Source organism: Oryctolagus cuniculus, chromosome X (assembly GCF_051225735.1).
Source record: "Oryctolagus cuniculus isolate XC-2025 breed Fujian yellow rabbit chromosome X, ASM5122573v1, whole genome shotgun sequence".
Classification (NCBI taxonomy): domain Eukaryota; kingdom Metazoa; phylum Chordata; class Mammalia; order Lagomorpha; family Leporidae; genus Oryctolagus; species Oryctolagus cuniculus.
This window is the reverse complement of record NC_142888.1, coordinates 66094508-66121629: the sequence shown is the minus strand read 5'-3', so window position 1 is coordinate 66121629 and position 27122 is coordinate 66094508. Positions and strand designations below refer to the sequence as shown.

Below are 27122 nucleotides of genomic sequence, written 5' to 3'. Positions count from 1 at the left end.
TAGCCTAGCAATTAAGATCCTGGTTAAAAGCCTGTGTCCCAAATTGGAGTGCATGTGTTTGATTCCCAGCTCCAGCTCCTGATTCTAATTTCTTGCTGACGCACATCCTGGGAGATTGCAATCATGGCCCAAACAACTGAGTTCATGCCACTCACTTTTGAGTCCTGGCCTGAGTTCCCAGCTCCTGACTTAGACGTGGCCCAGCCCCAGGCATTGCAGGCATTTGGGGAGCGAAGAATGAATATGCACTTTCTGTCCATCACTCTTTCTTGCTCTGCTTCTCAAATAAATAATTTTTTTCAAAATAAATTAAGGTTATAAATGTTCTTGTAAATACAGATTTGGATGCATTAAACAATTTTTTATAATGTATTTTCATTGTCATTCAATAAAAATATTTTATAATTTTTGATGTTTATAGTTTCATTAAAAATTAAGGGATTTTTCAACTATCATTCTGTTATTAATTTATAGTATAATTATAATTAGAGAACACACTATATGATTTCACTTTAAAACTTACTGTATTTGGCTGAAATGGTCCTTTTCCCATTCAATCACTGTTTATAGCTCTTGTCTATATTCCCACTAAACTAGGGTCTACTTGCTTTTTTACTTGTTAAACTTATTTGGTGAAGCATTAAGCCTTTTTTACAGTAATGTAAATTTAAAATATGTTATCTTAAAAACTAAAAAAGAAAGAGAGAAAGAACAAGAGTGGAAGGGTGAGATGGAGTGAGTGAGGAAGCAAATATCATTATATACCTAGAATTGTATCTATGAACTATTTTGAATGTTAAAACTAATTAAAATTAAAAAGTATTTTAAAAGTTTATGAATGCGGTTTCTCTTGTTGAATGTTCCATGCACATTTGAAAGGAATGTATATTCTGATATTGTTGGATGGACAGTTTTAAAAATGTTAATCCAATCATGTTGGTTGATGGTGTTGTTTATGTCTTCTACATCCTAACTGATTTGATTACTACTTGTTCTCTCAATTACTGAAAGAGGAATAGTGGAGTCTCCAAGTATAAGTTCTGATTTTCTATTTATATTTTGTTTTATCCATTTTGTTTTATGTATTTTGAAGATTTATTGCTAGGTATACATATTTAAAATATTGTTTTTTGATTAATTGACCCTTTTTTTAGCTATTTAATAAATGTCCCACTTTATTCCTATTACTATTCCTTATTCTGTTTGCCAGATACTAGTTTATACACACCAACTTTGTTCTGATCAGTGTGTCCTTGCATATCATTATTACTGGCCTTTTTTTTTTAATTTATGTGTTTAGATATTAAAGAGGTTTCTTTTCAAAAAGCATATAGGTAAATTTTTATTATATTATTTATTTGAAAGGCAGAGCCACACAGAGAAAGAAGGAGAGGCAGAGAGAGAGAGAGAGAGAGAGAGAGAGAAAGAGAGAGAGAGAAATCCTCCATCCACTGGCTCACTCCCCAATTGTCCACAATGGTCAGAGCTGTGCTGATCCAAAGCCAAAAACCAGGAGCTTCTTCCAGGTCTCCCACGTGGGTGCAGGGGCCCAAGGACTTGGGCCATCTGCCACTGCTTTCCCAAGCCATAACAGAGATCCAGATTGGAAGTGGAGCAGCCAGGACTGGAACTGGTGCCCGCATGGGATGCCGGCACCATAAGCAACAACCCCAACAGCTAAGCCACAGAGTCGGCCTACAGGTAAATTTTTAAATTTAATGTTACAACATCTCTTTCTTTCTTTCTTTCTTTTTTTCAGGCAGAGTAAGACATTGAGAGAGAGAGACAGAGAGAAAGGTCTTCCCTCCGTTGGTTCACCCCCCAAATGGCCGCTACCGCTGGCACTGCGCTGATCCGAAGCCAAGAGCCTGGCACCTCCTCACGGTCCCCCATGTGGGTGCAGGGCCCAAGCACTTGGGCCATCCTCCACTGCCTTCCCGGGCCACAGCAGAAAGCTGGACTAGAAGAGGAGCAATTGGGACAGAATCCAGCGCCCCAACCGGGACTAGAACCTAGAGTGCCGAGACGCAGGCGGAGGATTAGCCCAGTGAGCCACGGCACCGGCCACATCTTTCTTTTTATTTGGAATATTTAAAAATTAATTTTGTAGTTTTAGAATTGAATGATGTCTTTTAATTAGTGTGTTAAGAGTACTTGCACTTAATATAATTACTGATATGCTTGGATTTAGGTATACCAATTTATTAGCTATTTTCTTTTTGTCCATTTCTTTTGTTCTTCTATTTACCCTTTACCAACTTCTATTGCATTATTTGAATAATTAAATGATATTCTTGTTTTAAATCATTGGCTTTTTGCCTGAATCACTTTGCATATTTTAAAGTGAATGCTTTAGAGATTATAATATGCACACCCATTTTTTCTATACAGTTAATATTTCACAACCTTAACTACAGCCATTCAGACCCCTTTTTCTTCCCCCCCTTGATGGTATAGTTATCAAAAATACTACATCCATATACATTGGAAGCCACACTAGGCAACACAGTCAGTTTTGCTTTCAACAGTCATACATATTTAAAGGAACTGAAAAAGAGGAAAATAATATTCTGTAATTACACAGATATTTGCCATTTATATTGCTCTTTCTTTATTCCTGGTGTTCCAAATTTTCGTCTCATTTCCATTCAGTATTACGAATTTATTTTAACACTTTTTAGAGCAGGTATGCTGACCAAAATTCTCTTAGCTTTCTTCTATCTAGAAATATTTGAGTATTAATTGTTAGAGTCTGCTGTGAGATGTCGATTTGAGGGGACACAGTCAGCAGGCAACAGACTCTGTCAGGAGCAAACTGCGATTTCTATTTTTGCCATTTTGGGCAGGATCATTTTGGTTTTCAAATCCTTTCTATGTTGCTTTGGATCTGTCACCATACTAGTGCTACTTAGGTGATGATTTCCATGCCAGTTCTATTTCCAAAGTCCTCGCTATTCTGTTGTGAGACTCTCCCACTCCTGAGTAATTCAAAGTTGGGTTTGAGTTTTCTACAGGTTTTTACTCAGTTTTAAAATATTCCCTTCTCCAGTTCTTCCCTCTCTGAGATTCCTCACACACCGCTCAGCCTATATGAGACAATTTTCCTGATCCTCTAGCCAGAAATGTGGGATTTTGTTTGGAGTTTATTTGGCTATGCAGCACAGATTTGCTACTAGAACTACTCTTCAGGCAAATGTGGAAGAGAGAGAAGTTGAGGGTGGGTAGGAGAGGGAGGAGGGGAGAGAGAGACTGAGACTGACTTTAGATCCCCCCCCCACACACACACCAATGGAAATACAGGCTGCTATAACAGGTTCAGTCAACAATGAACCACTCCATAGTTCTATGGAATGGAGCCAACCTTGGGTCAAAGACTCAAGAGAAAGGAAAAAATACAAGGAAATTTACTCATATATGGTCGTTTATCCAAATTTTGATCTCCTTCCCAATATGCCTCATTGTGTTTACTTTCAGAATCCTCAGTTCATTGCTTTCTCATTTTTGTCTAAAGATTTTAGTGCAGAGCCAGAGCTGTGGAATAGTGGGTTAAGCTACAGTCTGCAGCACCGGCATCCCATATAGGCGCCGTTTTTTTTTTTTTTTTTTTTTTTTTTTTGGATTCGCTGTGCTGATCCGAAGCCAGGAGCCAGGTGCTTCTTCCTGGTCTCCCATGCGGGTGCAGGGACCCAAGCACTTGGGCCTTCGTCCACTGCCTTCCTGGGCCACAGCAGAGAGCTGGACTGGAAAAGGAGCAACCTGGACTAGAACCTGACACCCATTATGGGATGCTGGCGCTGCAGGTGGAGGATTAGCCAAGTGAGCCAAGGCGCTGACCCGTAGGCGCTGGTTTGAGTCCCAGCTGCTCCACTTCCAATCCAGCTCCTCTCTAATGCACCTGGGAAATCAGGGGAAGGTGGCCCAAGTGCTTGGGCCCCTGCACCCAGGTGGGAGACCTGGAAGAAGCTCTTGGCTTGTAGCTTTTGTCTGGCCCAGCTCTGGCCATTGTGACCTTTGGGTACTGAAGCAGTGGATGGAAAACTTTTCTTTCTCTGTCTCTGCCTCTCCCTCTCTGTAACTCCATCTTTCAAATAAATAAATAATTAAAAACTAGATTTTAGCCATAATCAACAGGAGAAAAGTATGTATTGAGTTTACTCCATCTTGTTCAGAATTAGAATTCTGCTATTATATTTTTAAAAATACAGATCATACTAAACTCCAAGGAACTTCAACTACAATCCAGTTAAACCTATATTTATTCAATCTTTGTTAAAGACCAACATATTGGGGGTGATGTTACTGATTAAGAATCTAAAAAATAATCACATGGAACATGTTTTCTGTCTTTCTCAGAAGACTTTATACATTTAGTTATAACTACACTTTAAATAAAACATTTTTATGCAAATGAAGTGAATTTGTATTAATATACTTCCAAGCACTTTCTCTTGGCATTTAAATTTCCTTGGTCATGACAATGTGTGTCTCTTGTGTAATTCTACGGTGTCTAGTGGTTTTGCATAGTTTGGCTTGAAGGTACTTGAAGATTCTCCATTTACCACAAGATTCCCATTTCTGAGCTATCTCGGGAAATGAGTCATTCTAGGAATCTAAAGTATATACTGTTTCAAGCAAAAATACTTCATTTTTTATAAGCCCCAACTATTTTGAATGGAAATATTTCTAAACTACTGTATTCACTTTCCTGATTTTTTAAAACTGGGACTATGAAAAATAAGTAAATTGTCTTTCATAATTCTTGGTAATCATTATGAACATGATTTATTAAATGATGTCCCAACAATTAGGTAAAGGTGTTGGCTTCTTCATTAAAAGACTTCAGATTTTTGCATCTGCTTTTTACAGTTTGTCTCCCACTCTCCTTTCAGTATGCTGTCATTTGTCAATGCTTGCTTTAGCAAGTCCCTCACAGTATTCCAATTTTGCTGGGGTTTGTTGCTTTTAATTAATTTATTTCTACTAATCTGGCAAAAGAACAGAGATTGTTAACAAAGGCCTGGGAGGCTCACCCACAGCCCTATCATTTGGGCCCATCTTGTACATTTTGTGACGTGGATTTTCCTGCATTTGCTGGGTTTAATATAAGGGTTTTTATTACAGGGTTTAATACTGTGTTCTTTTACACTAGTGAAGATCTTTAGTAGTCAAAATGATCATTTTATTTCACATACTATAACTTAGCAGTAGCGTTATAGAAAGTTTGATTAAAATCAGCCCCTCTTCATCTGGGTATATGATTATGATGAAGTATAACTTACATCACTAATTGTTAAATAAACTAAGGAAATGTCATCTATTTTGCTTAATATTGGACAAATAAGGAAAATAAAGATATTCAATGAAATATTGAATTATTCTTGACAACACGGAGAAAGTGGGGTGGTAGTTGGGGGAATGATGAAATTGTAGTTTCAGGTCTCTTGGATGAAATGAACTTGGGTATTCTATGTCTAGGTCATTCTATCAATTTTTGTGTAACAATGATTGACCAAGGGATGCCAGCAAACCAAGTTTTCCTTTACTCGTTCTAGTGTGAGGAAAGGTTTAATCTTCAACAGTCTAAATAGTGCTGCATACTCTGCTTTGCTCTGTTTCAACCAATTAGGCAGAAGTGAGGTTATGGCAGAAGAAGATCCTTAACTGTAAACATCCTGGGGGAGAGAAACTAAACATTCAATTTTTTTAGTTCCCTAGCTGCTAATAAGGGTCATTTGGGTATTTAACATCATTTGCAGGCCACATAAAATTATCAGTTTAAAATTATCTTGCATAAACTTAGTGAATTTTGAGTCCCACTTGAAATTGCCCTGGCAAAGTAAAACCAAAAGATTTCAGGAGCCTTATGTAGCCTGCAGGCCTAAAGTTCCATACCATAGTATCTAGAACAATGCCTGGGACATAGCAAATGTTCAAATAAGTTGCAAAGTATCACCTCCGTTTCTATTTCCCGAAAATGTTTGTGTATTTTCATTACAAGCTGAGCATTCATAATTTAAAATTTAAAAACCAATATTTGTAATGTTTTGAGCGCTGTCATGATGTTACAAGTTGAAAATTCCGTATGTGATTTCATGTCATAGGTCACAAAGTGCAGGTGTAGTAAAAAAGTAAAAATATTGCATAAAGTTACCTTCAAGGTATATGTAAAAGAAACACATGAATCATAAATGAATTTAATATCCACACATGGGTGCATTCGCCAAGAGATCTCACTATGTATATGCAAATATTTTAAAATCAAAAAATCAAAATTTGAAACATTTCTGGTCCTAAGAATTTTGGATAAGGGGTATTCAACCTGTGTTTCTTTGTTAAGAGTTCTGTAGAGCTCAGCAGTGAAGCAATTGAGGTATGAATTTTTCCTAAAGGAAGATTTTTTACTTAGGAATTCAATTTATTTAATTAAACATAAATATCAATTATTGTATTTCTTTTGGAATACATTCTGGTAATTTCTGTCTTTCAAGAAATCAGCCCATTTCCTTTAAGTTGTTATATTTACAGATATAATTTTGCTATTATAAGTATACTTTTCAACATCTGTATAATCTGTTGTGATCCCTGTCCTCATTAGTGATATTACCATTTTATTTCTTCTCTTTTTTTCCCCTATAGTCTTTTCTCAAAAATCTAGCTTTTGGTTTCACTGAATTTCTTTATTGTTTCTCTGTTCTCTGTTTCATTTATTTCTGCCCTTAGGATTATTGTTTCCATTTTTCTCCTTGATTGGAGCTTAATTTATTCTTCTAGTTATAATTTCTCAAGGAGATAATACCTAATAAATTTTCAACCTTTCCACTTATCTACTATAAATTTACAGCCATTGTCCATACTCTTGAGGAATAGTGGTTCTTCTACTTACTACTTGTTGAATTCTTTATTTAGTGGAGAGTTAAGCTTTGTGATTATAAAATAAACTGTAAGTATGTCACTGTAAAAATTTCAAAAAAATAAGGAAGGCGGTGGGAAAGTTCGAAGCATGGACAAGAGGGAAGGAAGTATCATTAGGGTGAGAAGTATTATTATGCTCTTAAATCTGTATATTTGAAATATGTGAAATCTGTTCATCTTCTACAAATAAAAAAATTATTGAAAAAATTGTCCTCTGAACATTGATTTACCTCCCTTTCCTGTATTTTAATGAATTGTGATTTTATTTTTACTGATTATAAAATATTTTCTAATTTCCTTTGTGGTTTCTTCTTTGACCCGTTGAATCTAGAGATTTCCCAAATATCCTTTTGTTATTGACTTTTAAGATAATTGTTTTATGATTAGAGATCATACTTCATATGATTACTTTTGCGGTAAATAGTTTGAAATTTACAAAATTTGTAAAGTAAAACTCAGAGTTTCCCTATCCATATATATATATCCATTATATATATCCATATATATATAAATCCATATATATTAAATTAATATATTTGTCCCATCCAACTTTTCCAATTTCTATACAAAAGCCTTTATCACTCTAAATCCTCTCAGCCTCAGGAATCACAACTCTGTGTTCATATTGAGTTTTTTAAAGCTCCAACATATGAGTGCAAACATGTGGTATTTGCCTTTCTGTAACTGGCTTATTTCACTTCATAGGATGTCTTCCATTTCCATCCATTTTGCTGCAATTGACAGCTGAATAGTATTCATTGTAACAGAATTTCATGGCTGTATGGAATTCTGTTGTATAGATATACCACATTTTCTTTTTTAAAATTTTATTTATTTGAAATGTAGAGTTATAGAGAGAGGTAGAGACAGAGAGCTCTGCCATCTGCTGGTTCACTCCCCAAACAGCCACAACAACTGGGGCTGGGCCAAGTTGAAGCCAGCAGCCAGAGCTTCTTCTGGGTCTCCCATATGGGTGCAAGGGCCCAAGGACTTGAACCCCTTCCGCTGCTTCTCCAGTGCATTAGCAGGGAGCTGGACTGGAAGCAGAGCAGCCACGACTCAAACTGGTGCCCATATGCAATGCTGACACTTGCAGGCCAGGGCTTTAACCCACTGAGCCACAGCACATTTTCTTTGTCCATTCATGGCAGTTTGTTTTATGTTATGTAGCCTGTGTTGATCAATTTTGTATATGCACCAGAGAACAATTTGCATTTTATCAGGGTTTGTTTCATATATTTCAGAACTGTTATAAAATGAAAACCATTTAGAGTATTTGTATTCTTTTTAAAGAATTGATCTCCTTGGCTGGTGCCGTGGCTCAATAGGCCAATCCTCCGCCTGCAGCACTGGCACACTGGGTTCTAGTCCCGGTCGGGGCACCGGATTCTGTCCCAGTCACTCCTCTTCCTGTCCAGCTCTCTGCTGTGGCCCAGGAGGGCAGTGGAGGATGGCCCAAGTCCTTGGGCCCTGCACCCGCATGGGAGACCAGGATAAGCACCTGGCTCCTGGCTTCGGATCAGCGCGGTGTGCCAGCTGCAGCATGCAGGCCGCGGGGGCCATTGGAGGGTGAACCAACAGCAAAAGGAAGACCTTTCTCTCTGTCTCTCTCTCTCTCTCTCACTGTCCACTCTGCCTGTCAAAAAATAAAAAAAAATTATGGCCGGTGCCGCGGCTCACTAGGCTAATCCTCCGCCTTGCGGCGCCGGCACACTGGGTTCTAGTCCCCAACGGGGCGCCGGATTCTTTCCCGGTTGCCCCTCTTCCAGGCCAGCTCTCTGCTGTGGCCAGGGAGTGCAGTGGAGGATGGCCCAAGTGCTTGGGCCCTGCACCCCATGGGAGATCAGGATAAGTACCTGGCTCCTGCCATCGGATCAGCGCGGTGCGCTGGCCGCGGCGGCCATTGGAGGGTGAACCAACAGCAAAAGGAAGACCTCTCTCTCTGTCTCTCTCACTGTCCACTCTGCCTGTCAAAAATAAAAAAATAAAAATAAAAAATAAAAAAATTTAAAAATTAAAAAAAAGAATTGATCTCCTTATCAATATAAATGACTTTCTATATCCTGAAAATATTTCTGTCTCTGAAATATTTGTCCACTCTTTTAAAATGTTTATTTATTTATTTTTACCCACTTGAAACACCAAGAGACAGAGATGAGTAGGGGGAGAGAGACAGAGATGGAGAGAGAAATATTGTCCACTCGCTGGTTCACTCCTCAAATGCCAGCAACAGCTCATGCTGGGTCATTATGAAGCCAGGAGCTCAGAACTCTATCCAGGTCTCCCATGTAGGTGGCAGGGGCCCAAGCACTTGAGACATCATCTGCTGCCTCCCAAGATGCATCTGCAGAAATCTGGATGGCAAGTGGAGGAGCCAGGACTCAAACTGACTGTCCAAGATGGGATTTGAGTGTCCCAAGGAGCAGTTTTAATCACTATGCAGCCACTCCCACACTGCTTTAGAATCTTTTATCTGATATTAATGTAATCCGGCCTTCTTTTTAATTAATGTTCCATTATATAAACTCATTTCTTTTTTTTTTTTTTTTTTTTTTTTTACAGGCAGAGTGGATAGTGAGAGAGAGAGACAGAGAGAAAGGTCTTCCTTTTTTGCCATTGGTTCACCTCCAATGGCCGCCACTGCTGGCACGCAGCGGCCGACACACCGCGCTGATCTGAAGGCAGGAGCCAGGTGCTTATCCTGGTCTCCCATGCGGGTGCAGGGCCCAAGCACTTGGGCCATTCTCCACTGCCTTCCCGGGCCACAGCAGAGAGCTGGCCTGGAAGAGGGGCAACCAGGAAAGAATCCGGCGCCCCGATCGGGAGTAGAACCTGGTGTGCCGGCGCTGCTAGGTGGAGGATTAGCCTACTGAGCCCCAGCGCCGGCCATAAACTCATTTCAAAAAAAAATTTGAAAGTCAAAGACAGAAAGGCAGGCAGAAACACACCCAGATATCTTCCATCTGCTGGCTCACCTCCCCAAAATATTTGCAACTACTCCAGTTAGGACAAGCTGAAGCCAGGGTTAGAGAACAATCTGGGTCTCCCACAAGGGCAATAGGGACCCAAATACTTAGTATATCACCAGATGCCTCCTGGAGTGCTCATTATTAGAAAGTTGGAGTTAGAAATGGAGCAAAGACTTGAACAGAGGGACTCTGATATGGGATGTGGGCTTCCCAAGTGGCATGTTAACCACTGCACCAAAATCTGGCTCCTTTTTCATGTTTAATATACCTATGTTTTTGTATTTAAAATGGTTTTTTTTTTTTTGTAAACAGGAGATAGTCGAATTTAAGTCTAGTATGAAAATATCTGCTTTGTAATTAGTATATTCAGACAACTTTGCAATTCACATGATTATTGAAATGGTTGAGTTTAAATTTACAATATTACTACTTGTTTTCTATCAGTACTATCTGTTCTTTGTTCCTCTTTTCATCTGTTTCTGCCTTTATTGGTACTAACTAAATTTTTATGATACTACATTTATATTCTTTGCTGGTCCATCATTCTTTGTTTTGTTGTTTTAACAATTTCTTTACAGATCATTATATACTTCTTTAACTTATTATCATTATTATTATTATATTATTATATATTATATTATAATATTATTATAATAATTTTATTATATTATAATTATAATAATATAATTATTATATTATATTATATTATATTATTATAATATTATATTATATTATTATTATATTACTTCACATATAATAAAAGAAACTTACGATGGTTTACTTTATTTCTCTTCTGGCCTTTATGCTATCATTGTTGCTGTACATTCCCCTTTTAGGCATGCCTTAAAACCTCCAATAAATTTTTAGTTTAAAAGTTAAACAATTATCTTATAAAATGAGCTTTAAAAATTAAAAAGATATTTCATTTAGCCACATATTTACTGTTTCCAGTTTTCTTATTTCCACTATGTGAATTCAAATGTAAATTTGTTATCATTTTCCTTCTGCCTAAATAACATCCTTCATCATTTTTGGTAGTGTGTATTTGCTAATGATATATATTTTCTTCTTTTGTATGAGGGGAAAGTTTTACTTTTGCTTTGATTTTTTTTCATATAGGATTCCAGGGTAACATATTTGTTTTCTTTTTGTACTTGAAAGATGTTGTTCATTGTTCTCTGTGTTGCACTTCTTCTATGAGGTATTGCTTGTCATTTTTATATTTTCCTTCTATACAGAAGGTGCAGTTTGTCCTTTGCTTGCTTTTAATATTTTCTCCGTTTCTCTTATTTCAGCAATTTGATTATGAAATGCCTTGATGCCATTTTATTCATCTTTCTTACTCTTAAGGATTTGTTGAGCTTGTTGGCTGGGTGGGTTTATAATTTTCATTATATTTGGAAAATTTGCAAATTTTAAAATGCTTTTCTCCCTTTTCTGATCTTCTGGAATTCAAGACATATGTATGTTAGGTTGCATAATATTGTTCCACAGTTCACTGATGTTCCATTAATTTTTCCCTCATATGTTTTCCTCTATGTTTGATTTTGGATAATTTGTACTTGTGGATATAAAAGTTCACTGATTTTTCCTTTTGTTGTGGCTAATCTGCAGCTAATCTGTTGTTAAAACTATCCATTGCATCTGTCATTTCATACGTTGTAAATTCATCTCTATAATTTTAATGGACCTTTTAAAAATTCTTCCATTATTTTCTCATTCTGCTTGTGTTTTCTTCTACCTTCTTGAATATATGGAATTCAGCAATAACAGCTATTTTGCCATTTTTCTCTACAAATTCTATTTCTATTCTTTTCATTCTGTTTTTTTCATAATAGTTTTTTCACTGTGATATGGATTATAAATTTTCCTGTTTGTATGCTTGGCAATTTTCCACTTAATGGCAGATAGTGTAAATTTTATTGGTGCATACTTGATGTTTTTCTAGTCTTTAAATGTTTGGGATTTGTACTGCTATACATTTATGTTACCTGGAAATTGTACAGTACTTTTGAGGCTTGCTTTTGTTAGGCAGATCTAGAATTGTCTTTACTCTAGAGCTAATTTTACCCTTTATTGAAAAAATAGTTGTCTATGGACATTTCTAAATGCATCTTGAAATACGAAGCTTTCCAGTCTGGCTGATCATTCACTAACTGTGAGGATTATTTCGCCTGCACCTTTCCCATGGTTCTTCTTTGGATTCAAAAATTTCTTCACACATTTAAACAACTCAGCATTCAGCCCAAGACTTGAAGGGTTCCTCTATAATCTCTGGAACTCTTTGTGCACTCTTCTTGTCTGTGCTGTTTGTCCTCTCTCCTATGCAGTCCCTCAAACTCTAGCCACTTTGTCCTTCCTGAAATCTGAGCTCTGCCTCCTCAACTCAGAGAGATTCCTAGGATGTTCTGGCCCCTCCTTCTCATTAAGCTTTCACCTGAAAACTTTCCCCAGACATTGGGTTGTGAGCCTCATAGGGCTCATTTTATTTGTTTCCATTTTATCAGGAATCATGGCCCTGTGTTGCCTTTTATCAAAGGTCTGAAATAGCTTTTTTTCTAAATGTTTTTCTGTGTTTCTTGATTGTTTTTAGACATTTAAGATGAAAGAGTAAATCCAATTGCTCTTACTTCATCATGGCTATGAGCGGAAGTTGAAGTGACCTTTTGGAGTGATGGAGTGGGAATACTTTAGGAGTCAGAACCACTCTGTTTACATATTAAACTTCACTTCTTGCTGATCTTGTGACCTTAACAGAGATAATTGACCTCGTGAACCCAGTTCCTTCATCTGGAAAATGAGGCCATAAAACCTGTCCTACTCTTCTTCACATAGTGAATTATCTTCATTCATTAAAATAGTTGATAAACTATAATGCACAATGTAAAGTCTAGTTTTGTTAATAGTTAGCACATTTCTATAACTAACAGATCATTTCTACCAGAAATAATTCTCTTTACACCAGTCCACTTCTACACCATTTATATATAACTCTGAAACAAAGAAAATGTGTGTTATTATCTTATCATGGCAAAAAGAAGGGAGATCCTGTGAAACATGTCTATGTGATGAGATTTTTTTAAATAGTGAAGAATGCAGAAGTTAAGCACCAATGGATATGGTGTCCACATATGTGGATGCCTTTGCAGAATTTTCAGTGTAAATTTATTATTGAACATAATATATTAAACTAGGTGAATTTAATTAAAACTAAGTCATTGGTGTTTTATTTAGCAAAAGTTTGATTAAGTATATAATAATAAACTGATACATTGAACATGTGTAAAATAATTGCTATTGTAAATCTGTTCTCAGAGGCTGTTACTTTAATCTGTCATTTACATTTAATGATCCTCAACTTTACAAAAAGCTGTTGTATTTACCTATTTCACAATTAACTTGCAGAATTTGCAAGTGTTGCCAAAAAACCTTCCAGCATCTTCTAAGCATGAAGTCTAACAACAGACGTGCTGTCTATTCTAATATGGAAAGATATTCATCATCTGTTTATTGGGCTATAATTTATAAAATGCATTGTACACATCTCTTATCTTTCTTTTAAGAGATATAATTTGCCTCTATCACTTAGGTGAAAATATAAATTATCTAATTTTAATATAAACTTATCATTTGACTTTGTCAGGGCACAAAGAAATTATGTACTGACCTTTTTATAAACACTTAAAAAATTTTGTGTAATTAACATTCATGTTTGTCAGCTACGTAAAAGCTAAATATATACTCACAGTGACATAGACACAACTTGCAAGACAGTTTTATGTACATATCCTCCTCATAAATACATGAAAATAGATATATCTATGTATCTATGTATGTATATATGTATATGTGTAGTCTTTAAAAATTCATGAAATGCATACTATGAAAAAATTCATGTCAATATTTTTACACCAAAAGAATATTTACTTCCATTTTCTGCAAACATTTTGAAGTACCTTCTATAGATATTTCTCTAATGCCTAAGTTATAAAGATTAATGTTTGTAACAAATACATTCAATAGCAAGTAGATACCTTAGATCACAGACTATTTTATTGATTCTCATGATATATTAGCTTTTAATGACACTTGCTTTTATTACATGTTAGTATGTTAAAACAATAAGTATCAAAAACTACAAATTCCTTATCAAGTGCTCAGATACCAAAATTCATATTATAAAAGAAAAAGATGGAGTTCAAACAGATAATAAGTTGGACAACAGAAACATAAAGAGCACCTCAACTAGATATCTGATTTCCTCATGTCTTTATTTCCGTTTTCATATAATAACACATGCATAAAAACATACGGATTATAAGTGATAAAGATCAAAGATACATATACAGCATCTCCTGATGAGCTACCTAGTACCATGATCCACATATACTTGACTAAATTGTATTTCTTTTCATATTTCCAGCCCTAGGCAAATTGTGCAAGTGAATCTACCACTTACCAGCCAAAGCATTTGCACTTCTACAAGAACTGACTGCTAATGTTTCAGAATCTTGCAATTCATAGTCTAGGTTAATATCTTTATAGATTGCATTTTAATGTATGATTCAACAAAAGACTATCAAATTTCCCATAACACACATTGGAAGAGTGATTATAAATAAATTAATCAACATATCAAAAATAATCTATCTGTCCCTTAGATTTCATTGTATCAAGAATTTATCCTTAGTTCTTTCTCTCAGCCTTTTTTCATCATCCATATAACTCCATCCTACTTGTCCTCTCACTTAACTCTCAGAAGCAATTGATTAAAGCCAGATTTCTTCTCTTAGACTAGAAATTCTTTTAGTGTCCTGAATCAGATTTGCACTATATATGGCAAGAGCGAAGTGTATTTTTTCCTAGAAGCAAGAGATGGATTATTTGTTTCTCTTATGACTCCCATTCCTGATCTACACCATCCTACAAAAACTGAAAAGCAAAAAAACATAAACACAAATGCTTCTTTTGGGGGGTTAGAGAAAGATCCCTCAAAGCACACCATCTAGTGGCTAAGTAGATAAAATTGTATAAAGACACTCATATATAGTATAGGAAAAATATACAAAACTACATATGTATTTGCATAATCAAATAGTGGAAGCATAAGCTTAACCTCATGAAGAAAAGGGAACCCTTTTACACTGTTGGTAAGAAAGCGAATTAAAATAGTCATTATGCTAACAGTATGGAGGATCTTTAAAAATTATGAATAGAGTTTTCATATGATCCAGTAATCCTACTCCTGGATACATAGCCAAAGGAAAAGAAGTTAGTATGTCAACAGACATATCTGAAATCCTTTGCAGCATTATTCACAATAACCAAGATATGGATAAATGATATTGTACATCAATTACAAAAAGAAAGAGAAAATGTGACACATATATAAAATGGAATACTATTTAGCCTAACAGAGAAAGAAATCTTGTCATTTGAGACAACATGGATGAATCTGGAGGACATTCTATTAAATGAAATAGGCCAGAGACAGAAAGGCAAAATATTACATGATCTCTTTTATATGTGGAAACTAGAAACATCAAATATTGAAGTTGAGAGTAGAATTGTGGTTACTAGGGGCTGAGAGGTGGGTGGTACACCGGGTAGATATTGGTCAAGGAATTCAAAATTTCATTTAGACAGAAGGAATAAGTGTAAGAGATCTATTGCACAGCATGGTGACTGCAGTTAATAATAATGTATCATATACTTGAAAATTACTAGGATGGGCTGACGCTAGGATTACTAGGATGGTTAACACCCTGGCCTGAAGCGCCAGAATCCCATATGGGCGCCGGTTCGACACCCAGCTGCTCCATCTCCAGTCCGGCTCTCTACTATGGCCTGGGAAAGCAGTAGAGGATAGCCCAAGTCCTTGGGCTCCTGCGCCCTGGGAGACCTGGAAGAAGCTCCTGGCTCCTGGCTTCGGATCGGCTCAGCTCCGGCCGTGGCGGCCATTTGGGGAGTGGGCCATCAGATGGAAGACCTCTCTCTCTCTGCCTTTCCTCTCTCTCTGTAATTTTGACTTTCAAATAAATAAATAAATCTTTTAAAAAAGAGAAAGAAAATTGCTATGAGCGTAGATTTTAAATGTTATCACAAGAGATAAACATGTGAGGTAATGGGTATATCAACTGTCTTTATTTAGTCCTTCCAAAATATATACATACATCAAAACATCATGTTGTACAAAATGTATAAGTTTCTTTGGCCAAAAAATTGAAAAATTGTCTACAGAAATATTCTCAGAAGATTGAGAAAATGCTTAGTGACTGAAAAGCCCCACAAGAGTACAGCCCTAAATCTTACAATCATGGGTAGAGCTCCATCATATACTCCTTCAAAAACAGAAAATGAAGTCAATATCTTTCCTAAATGGACAAAATCTATCTTTGGGTCCAATACCTAGCACATCATAGAATATGGAACAACTAAATAAATGCTTTTGAGGATAATGATATTTAGATATCAACAAAAGGACAATCATGGTTGTATTAGTTTGCTAGGGCTATTGTAACAAAGTATCAAAATTTGGGTGTCTTAAACCATAGAAATTTATTCTCTCATAGTTTTGAAGGCCAGAAATCTGAAACTTGGGTGTTGGAAGGGTTAGTTCTTTCTAGTGACTGTGAAGGAAAGATTTATTTCAGTCCTCTATCCTTGGCTTATTGATAGTCATATTCATGCTCACATGGCATTCACCCTATATGTGTGCATGTATCCAAATGTCCATCTTTTTAAAAAAATATTTATTTATTTATTTGAAAGGCAGAATTACAGAGAGAGAGAGAGAGAGAGAGAGAGAGTGAGTGAGTGATTTATTTTCTATCCTCTGGTTCATTCCCCAAATGGTTTGAGTCCTGGCTGTTCCAAATGTCCATCTTTTATAAGAATAACTGTGAAATAGGACTAGAAGTCCACCCTTGCTCAGTATGACCTCATTTTAATTTACTGGTTACATCTGCGATAACCCTATTTTCTAAGTAAGGATATACTCTAGATACTAGGTGTTATGACCTCAATATATGAATTTGGAGTGGGGAGTGGTACAACTGAAGTAACAATTGACTAATTGATCATTTCAATAAAAAGATAAGAGGCTGACTTCCTTCATAAACCAAAAAGGCCACCGATTTCTATGGTAAGTACAATAATGCCACCCATATCTAGATGTCTGTGCCCTAGTTCTTGGAAACTATGAATATGTTAGGTCATAGGGAAAAACGAATTAAAGTTGTAGATGTATTAGCAAACTATCAAGTTTAAAGTTTAAAGTCAGCTGACTTTAAAATAAGGAGATTATCCTAGATTATCTCTGTGGGCTGATGCAATCATGAGGATCTCCAAATGTGGAAGATGTAGTCAGAGCAGTTAGTATCAGAGTGATGCAATATCAAAAAGACTTTATCAGCCATTACTAACTTTGAAGATGAGAGGAGATCCTGAATCAATAACTATGAGTAGCCACGGATTCTTTCCTAGAGTTTTCAGAAAAGAAAGCTCTGCTGCCACCTTGATTTTTAACCCATGAAACCCATTTCAGACTTCTGACTTCCAAAGTCAAGTTAAGCCACTAATTTTGTAACAAACTGCTTCAATAACCAATAGAAAATACAGAGTTCCCCCTGGAAAATGCTGGTAAAAGTGAAACCAGTACATCACTTTTCTTCTGTAGAACTCTATTGACAAATGAGGTATTAAAATCATCATTTCAATGGTGAGGATATTGGGATCATCAAAATAAATGGATTCACTCAAATTCATAACAATTTTACTTATCACATAAGAATAACCATTGTCTAAGTGAGACAATGTTGACTCCAGAATGGTGCAAAGTTGGTCTATATTAGATAATATACAATGGAAAATTAGCAAAATTTTCCACGTGTAAAATTAGCAAAAGGTAATTTGATATTTTTCTATGACCACCAAGTCTTAAACATCTATTTCGCAGCAGGAGTCAGATTTTATTTTATATTAGTGCTTCTCAGAATTTAATGTGCATATGAGTCACCTGGGGACCTTGTTAAATTTCAGATTCTGCTTCAGTATATATGGGGTGGGGCCTAGGATTTTGTAGTTTCTAAACAGTTCCCAGGTGGTGCTCAGGCTGCCACTTTATAGAATATACACACATGAGTAGCAAGGATTTAACAGATTAAGATGCACAAAATCCTACGAGAAAAGTAAACAGGCTACATTTTGCAACCAGTACTGAATTCAAAGTTTTCTCTCTACATTAGGCATTAATCATTGGGGAAGAAAACTCAAATTGACAGGAAGGGTCTTTTAACCATTTATCAAAATTAAAGATGAGCCTATAGGTTCTAAATAAAATGGTCAACTGGTTACTTTCTTAATTAATTTACATAATCAAAAATAATTTCCTGTGTATATACTGCGATCTTAAAATAGTGGAGATGAGTCAAGAGTGAGCATTCTAATATCTTATGCAATACTTCCCACTAATGCGGATTGTATTTCTTCTTCTGCATTTTGTAATTCCTTCTCTTCCAATTGTTGCTCTGTTAAGGAGATTCAACATGAAAAAATGGCATGCTGGACTATGGTTTTTTACTTTTCATGTGTTCAACTCTTTATTTAGTAGAGCCGTTAAGCATTTGATTATAATGTAAATTAAAAGGTTATCTCCAAAATAAATAAAATATCAAGCTGGAAAAAAGAGAAAAGGCAAAGCTATTTGGAAAATGGGTCTCAGATAATTACTTTCTCAAATAGCACAGCTATTCCATCCATAAAATACACAATAGGTAGATCAAGCTATCCAAATAAGAAAGTATTAAAGCAATAAATTAGTGGGGTAGAAAACATAATCTTATAATCTACTGTTACATAAAACCCAGTGAAGAAGTGCTCTCACCATTGGTTGGTTTGATGCTAGGAAAGAATATGTCTATTCACCTTCCACTATTGAAGGCATTGGCGGTCAGCAAAATGATGCCTTTTCATTACATCTCAAGTTTTATATAAAGCATTTATCTCCATTGAGAGAAAAAGGAAGCTGTCATAGGTTAGGGAGAAGTTAAGGAGAAACGTCTCTGTGTGTGTATACACACACACGCACACACGCACACACACAAAATAAAGACAGATTTAATTCTAGCTCCCTAACCTATGACTGCTTTCAGCCTAGCAGTTAAGTGTGCAGCCTCCAGAATGACAATTATTTTCAGATTCTGGTTCCATACACAATTGCTGTCTACATGGAAAAAGTGTCTTCCAAAAAGCATGTAAGTCATGAGTTTCCATGGCTATTTTCAGAACTTCAAGAAATTTCTCTAATCCCAAGACAAGAGGAGCTAAGAGGACGTTTTCCTGAATTTTTATCACTTTGATAAGTAACAGGTTTAACGATTTTAAGGATCAATCCAACTAGATATATCTCTGGTGGTAAAATAAGACCAAGAAGGTAGGACAGCTGCTGTTGTAGATTTCATTACAGATGGCAGATGTAAAATGTAGCACTTAATTGATGACCCAATTGATGATACAATCTCACGTATCTAGTTGTGGTATACCAAGATCTCTGCTTTAATCCAAGCAATTTTATTACTAGTTGCAACAAGATGACTCCATTTGCACAGACAGGTTTCAATTTATTGCCTTGAAATTTTATGCAGACTGGGGCCAGTGCCGTGGCTCACTTGGTTAATCCTCCGCCTGCGGCGCCAGCATTCCGGGTTCTAGTCCTGGTTGGGGTGCTGGGTTCTAGTCCCTCTTCCGGTCCAGCTCTCTGCTGTGGCCCGGGAAGGCAGTGGAGGATGGCCCAAGTGCTTGGACGCCTGTACCCGCATGGGAGACCAGGAAAAAGCATCTGGCTCCTGGCTTTGGATCAGCGTAGCTCTGGCCATGGTGGCCATTTTGGGGGTGAACCAACGGAAGGAAGACCTTTCTCTCTGTCTCTCTCTCACTAACTCTGTCTTTCAAATAAAAAAAAAGAAATTTTATGCAGAATGAAAACATTTCAGGGTGTCAGTCGCAGTTTCTGAGTATGCTAACCTCTCCAGATCCTTTCTATATATCTCTATAAAATTATTTCCATTTATTTGCAAACCAGTATATCTAACTATCGTGTATCCAGTGCAAGCATATTAAGGACATTCTTAATTTTATTTTAGCTGGCTCTACTGCAAAATCAAAAGTAAACAACAATCAACATTTTTTATCCTATTAGGATTACACTTTTTTTTTTTTTTTTGACAGGCAGAGTGGATAGTGAGAGAGAGACACTGCACTCCCTGGCCACAGCAGAGAGCTGGCCTGGAAGAGGGGCAACCGGGACAGAATCCGGCGCCCCGACCAGGACTAGAACCTGGTGTGCCGGCGCTGCTAGGTGGAGGATTAGCCTAGTGAGCCGCGGCGCCGGCCAGGATTACACTTTGAACAATATATTTCCTACTGTACACCACACTTTCCAAAGTAGAATTAATTAAATTTTTTAAAAATATATTTTTTACAAAAATTTTGCCATTATTTTCAATCAAAACTGAGAGTGAAGCTGGCATTGTAATGTGGAAGGTTAAGCTGCCACGTGGGATGTCATCATCTCACATTGTAGAGCGGTTTCAGTCCTTGCTGCTCTGCTTCTGATCCAACTCCGTGCTAATGCACCTGGGAAGGCAGCAGACATTGAATCGAATATTTGGATCCCTGCCACCCATGTGGGAGACTTGGAAGGAGTTCCAGGCTCCTGGCTTCGGCCTGGCCCAGCCACGGCAATTTTGGCTATTTGGGGAGTGAACCAGCAAATGGAAGATCTCTTTCTCTCTGTCTCTGTTTCTGTCTCTCTCTGTCACACTGCCTTTCAAATAAATAAACTAATTTTTTTTTAAAGAAGGACTGAGACAGTCTATACTTAAATAAATGCACATATACACCATTTGGTAAAGATTAGAAATCCCTGATTTTATAGAAACAACATAGGATTCATGGAAAACATTGTAATATAAACACACACCCACACACAGGGACTCAGAGATTTAGATCATAGCTAAAGTTATTCCAAGAATTCATTACATGACCTTTGTAAGCAAAACTTAGTGATTACACATCAAACAGACCTCTCCTTGCGTCTTGACTGTGATACTGACTGTGTGGTCTTGGGCAGTCAACTTCTTTGAACATAAGTTTTCTCATTTTTTTAATATTGGAAAGATACTAAAGCATATCTCACTGGAATGTTGTGAGATTTCAACCTTATAACATATACAAAGTTGTTAGCACAATGCCGTGTACTACATGATTAATAAACACTGCATTTATTAATACTGTTAAAGTACTTCACTTCTTGTGGCTTAATTATATAAAATGAGGGGTAGGCTTATTCTTCCATCACAAACTAATGCCATCCTCTCATTCAGATAAGAATTATAAAACAAATGTTAAAATACATATACCAGGGCAGGAGTTGTGGCTTGGAGGGTAAAGCCAACACCTGCAGTGCCAGCATCCCATATAGGCACTATTTCAAGTACTGACTGCTCCACTTCCAATCAAGTTCCCTGTTAATATGCCTGGGAAAGCAGCGGAGGATGACCTAAGTCCTTGGGCCCCGGCATCCACGTGGGAGACCCAGAAGAAGCTCCAGGCTCCTGGCATTGGATCTGCCTAGCTCCAGCCATTGCAGCCATTTGGGGAGATGGAAGATCGATCTCTCTCTTTCTGTCTCTGCTTCTGCATTTCAAATAAATAAATAAATAAATAATAAATAATATAAATAAATCTTTACAAAAAGAAGCTAACAGTTTATTTAAAAAATACTTATACCATACTCTCATTTTTATTTTATTTTAAGCTATCTAAAATTAATAGCACATTCCAAAGCACCACATTCTATAAAGTTGCATAACTCTGAACAGTTTTGTCTATTGGTCTACATATAAATGTCTAGGAAAGTCTTATGACACTACAGGTTGACTGCAGGCTAAAACAGCTTTTTGGGAGGATGGAGATTCACATAATACAGGTAGTAAGAGAAAAGGTCAGGGAGAAAGGATTTTTCTTCATAATAAGTAACATTTATAGTTCACTTACAATAATCTATGATAATGAATTTAAATTTACAGGTTAAAACACACTGCTGGGCTGCTTTTTTTCATGCCCCTAAACCATCAACCTTGAAGTGCTATTAGGACACTGCCTCAAAATGAAGCTACAGCCCAAGTTAAATCTGGGTAAAGCCTCTATATTAAACCACAGTCTCACTGTTGTTCAAGTAAAACTTGAATTCTGTGGGATAATTCAGTTCAAAGTCCAAGGGTTAGAAAACTGACATCAAATATATAATATTATAATTATGGCAACCACCTCAACCATCAGATCTGATTCAAGAGATATACAAGTTATGTACAAAGAGATATCAGGGATCATGTAAAATTGCAATTGCAGATATAATGCAACAAAAAGTGAGTGAACAGTAGCTTTTGTGAGAAGAAAGAGGATGCAATGTCCTAAGAAGGAAGTGTAGAGCAGTGGGTATCTCTTAACTTAGCAGCTTAAGGATGGGAATAGAACTGCTTTGGGGATCATGTTCCCTTGATCTTGTTTATGAAGACATGCTATGTTCAGAGGCCACTCATTATACAAAATCTCTATAATGTCTTTTCCCTGATTTCTACTAAAATTTATTCAGTCACTGGAGGGTACTTGCATGAACAATGAGAATAAGATTCACATGTCTACAGTTCTCTCTATAACAATATTACTTCATTTCACAGGAAATTGCTTTCTAGGGAGAAAAAAGAATGATATATATGGCTACAGCTATTTTGATTAGTTAGCCCAATGCCAAGGCAGATGATAAAGATGTAGATGGCATGGTCTTAACCTTTAAAGGTAGGGTTTAAAAACAAGTTGAGGAGTCTGGTCTAACACACACACACACACACACAAACACACAACAACGACCACAACCACAACAAATAACACAGTAGAATTTTGACTATAAGAAAATGACAAGATTTGTGTGGGAATTTCAGAAAAAGTGAGGTCAATAACAGCTGGGTTAGACTTAGAAGGCATTTATGGAGAGGAGAGACATGAGTTGAGCTTCAAAAGTGGCTAAGATTTGAATTATATAGAAGACAGGGCATGCTGGGTAAAGGTGATGGTAGTGATATAGGAGCAAAGTTATGGAGATAAAGTGTTCGGGTAACATTAATGAGATTTGTGTGCTGAAGAATAAGCAAAATAACAGATACAATGAGACAAAATTTTGAAGTTCTTTGAAATGCGGGTGAAGTTTAGCTTGGAACAATAGAATATACAGATTCAAAAATATTTTTGTGAAAGAAATAGAGGAGAGAAGTGTTCACCAACATTAACCCAGCATGATAAATTAAGCTTCTGGGCCATAGGTCAAGGCTGGCTAGGAAGCTCCTGCAGTGACTGATGATGAGACTTCCAGTTGTAGAGTAAGGGAAGAATGGTGTGAGCTTCCTTGCAAAAGACAATTTACCAATACTTAGTAATTCCTTAAACGGAAGAAATGAAGAAAAATACAGATTCCTCAGTGAAATAGAAGTCCATGTTTAGATTGTGTCGGGGAGTTAATAATACTACTTTATACAAATTTTTCACTAATGACAGTGGCAGGTTGCTCCTCCCAACTGCTGAGTAATATATCCCTGTTGGACAGGGTCTCTCAAAATAGGAATTGCCGTCTATGATTCTCGCAGAGATACAATGACTAAAGATTTATAGGAGACTGATCCAGAAGAGGAAGAAGAAGGACAAGAAAGGAAAATTTCTTCCTCTGAGTCTCTACAGTGGACTTCATTCTGAGTCTTTCAAAAGGGTTTCAAGTTCACAATCACCGTGTCACTCCAAATTAGAGCTCTTTGAGGATTAGAAATTGGATTCATTTGAATAATTAGTGTTTTTCTCTAAGCATTTTCTCATGGCAGAACTTTCTATTTCACAAATTATTCTCTGAATTATTTCCATTATTCTAAATCTAATATCTATAGAGATTAAGTATTTGTCTTCTCAAATGTATCACATACATTTGGGGGCTGAGTACAGTCAACAGGCCAAATTCAAAATAACTGGCAGATCCCTGCTTGAAACATCACAAGGCCAACTAACTCCTCAACCTTTCCCACATTCAGCCCGGACAGGGCTCAGCCCCACCCCCTTCAGCGAAACGGAAAAAGCGCCTGCGCAAACTCAAAGCCTATTCTCGCCCTGAGCCCCCACCTCCTTCCACCAAGGTGCAAACGCGCAGGCGCAGCGCCGTTAGTGCGTTTGAGTAGGGCTGTGAGAAATCTACTGTCCAGTGAAATCTAGAAGTGGTAGAAATCAACCCCCTCCTTTCTTCGGAGGCAGAGGCGCCACTTTCTCCTACTACTGGGCCAGAAGCGCGGCTCCTACATCGCCCTCTCTCGGAGCAAAGTCCTTTGCTTTTTGGCAATGCCCACTGTATTCCTATCCTCAGTTCGTTTCTAACCTCGCGCTGCCGCCTGCCTTTGCTCGGAAGGAAGAGGCACTTAGCTTCCCAGAAGCCGCACCAATTTGTTGGCTGCCTTTTTAGGCCACGGAACCTACCGGCCCCCCACTGGGCAAAGCATTCTCCGAAGCCTTGCCCGCCCTCCTTCGCCCTTCACACCCGCCCAGGTTGGGTGCTTACCTCGGGCGTGGTGCGGTCACGGAAGGGATCAGAGGATCCCAGAACAGGCCAGTGCTGGGGCAGGCGGATTCAGCGAGATTTTTCCTGGGTCTCCACTGCCGCCTCAGACAATGAAATCAGCGTGTCCGATCATCAATTCTCATCATGATCGTGACGTCACTAAAGACAGCGGCCAATGGGAGCCCGAGATCAGCTCCGGACAGTCCCTGGCCTCAGCCCAGAACCCAAGAGTGGGGAGGGGGGAGGACAGATGGCTGCCTGCAGTGGGGCTGCTTCCTCCCTGCACAAATCAGCTGCATCTATGGCCAGGACCCTCTGAACCTCTCCCTCTCTGTGTGACTGAACATCCAGCATTCCTGTGTCTATAATAGTTACACAACAGCCATTTGAGCAGGTGCTGCTTGATCTTCCAACTTGAGATTTGGTTTCAGCAAAATTGTTGCACACTGCTAAAACCAAGTGATAGCATAAAGAAATACAATCTTCTGTGTTCAGTTGACAAGTATATATTCACTTTTACTAATATTAAGAAGCTGTCCAAAGAGCCTTTGGAATTTTTCAATAAGAGTGAGTGTACTGTTAGGTATGACTGGTTGACTCTGGCGACTGACAAGAAATTGTGCCTTCTGTTCATCTCAAATCAATCCTTGTTGTGCCAGAAGTTATTTGATGATCACTGTTACAGAAAAAAAAATCAAGTCATATGTTTTGTCAGTGAACTGACATAACTCCCTAAATTTGTTGGATACTACGAGACATGTAGAATTCATTGGTTTTGTGTCACAATAGACTTTGCAATATCATTGGAAGAAAAGATTAGTACACAGTAAGTATCCACAAAAATAAAGTACATGATGCCTGCTCAGTCATGAGTTAGAGACAAGATGTACATTAAGGTAGGGAAGTATTCTGTTATAATTGAAACTTGAGATGTTCTTAGATGTTGGATAAGAAAGGATGGAATGAGTTGTCCTAAAGTATATAGTACAGTGACCATAGAAAATCTACTGCCTATTTTTTAAATGCTAGAAGAAATGACTTTGAAAATGTCACATTGTACCACATAAGTAGGAAGATACCTCAAAAAGTTCACTGAAAGTGGAATTAAAATATGAATTTATATTCATGCATAATAATTTTGAAATCCATGCAGAGAGCTTTTTCATATGACACATTTTCCATCAACTTTCTAAAAGCCTCTCATGCATGATATAAATAGTCCAAGATGAAGCCAGTATAACAAGTATTGGGTATTAATTGAGAATTAGGGAGATGGGATAGGTTTGTAATAAAAACCTTCTAAAGTAGAGAACTTTGATTTGATTAAAAGCCACCAAATGTTCTAGGGTATGGGACTTCAACCTTGTGTAGTAAACCATTTCCAGAGCAGCTTTATATGACTTGTAAACAAAAGTTAGATTATGCCCAGCTCCAGATTATCCAATGGCTTGCATTCACAAAATAGAATAAAATGTACATTCCTTAACCATGTCCAAGAGACTTTAAAAGATCTGGTCTTGCCATATTTCTGAACTTGCCTCCTGCAACTCTGCCACTAACTCACTTTCCAATTACACCTGCCTTCTATGTATTTACCAAACAAGCCAAGCTCATGCCCACATCAGGATCTTTGTATGACTTCCTCACTTGATTCAAATATGTCCAAATGCAATCTCTTTATAGAAATGTTTCCTTTTTGAAATTGTGATTTAACACTTCCTATGGCCCCTTTCTTGTTTTATTTTTATTCATAACATTATTATTATAAGATGTATCTCATATTTTTAGTTATTGCAATTATAAGCTTCATGAGGATGGATTTTTGTATGTTTTATTTTTATAATATTCCTGGCATCTAGATGTGTCCTAGGCACAAAGTAGACAAATCAATAACTGCTCTTTGAATGAATGACTGAAAGCAAATTTTTGAAGTAATTTGAATTTTGAATGAGACTGGGATAAGCTAGAGTGAGAGATTAGTTAGACAGTTGTACTAATCCAGGTTCTAATTAATTTAGGCTTAGATTGGTGTGTTAAGAGCAGAAATGAATAGCAATGTGGATGAGACATTTCAAGCAAAGAATGATAAATGTGAAAGTAGAGGATTAGGAGATGACCTACTGATGATGAATTAACATATTCATTAAGTATCTAGTATACCTAGAACTCAGGGGATATGAGAGAAAAAGAAGGGTAATGAACTAACAAGAGAAGACATGTATGAAACCAGAGTATATAGTCCAACTACAAGAGAATACATATATGAAATCAGAGTACAAAAGGTCAATTAAGCTCATTCAGTTATTCAGTTATCTTTCCCCCTAACTCTATATCCAAGCTGTTCATAAGTTTGAAGACTATATCTTCTAAAGATGTCCCAAATATAAGCACTCCTTACCTTCTCCATCTCTACACCAAAGTCACTATCACCCCTAGGTTGAACTGTTACAAATGCATCTTGTATGGTTTTCTGAACTTTTCAAAATTTTCTCATAATTCCAGTCAAAATAGTCTTTATAAAGTTTGAATCATATTGTATTACTCTCTGGTTTAACATTCTTCTAATTCTTTCCATTAATTAAATAAGAGAG

At 37.0% G+C, this 27122-nt stretch overlaps 1 protein-coding gene across 2 annotated transcripts in view; it reads right to left on the bottom strand.

Annotated features, from left to right (window-relative positions):
• HDX (highly divergent homeobox) overlaps positions 1 to 24686 on the bottom strand; it is a 150511-nt gene extending 125825 nt beyond the window's left edge. The window contains exon 1 of one of the 2 annotated variants that reach the window (XM_017350008.4): positions 24532 to 24686. The gene's annotated coding sequence lies outside the window, so the exon portion shown is untranslated. The remainder of the gene's footprint in view (positions 1 to 24531) is intronic. The other variant, XM_051827391.3, reaches the window with a different exon arrangement.
• Positions 24687 to 27122: the final 2436 nt, after the last annotated feature.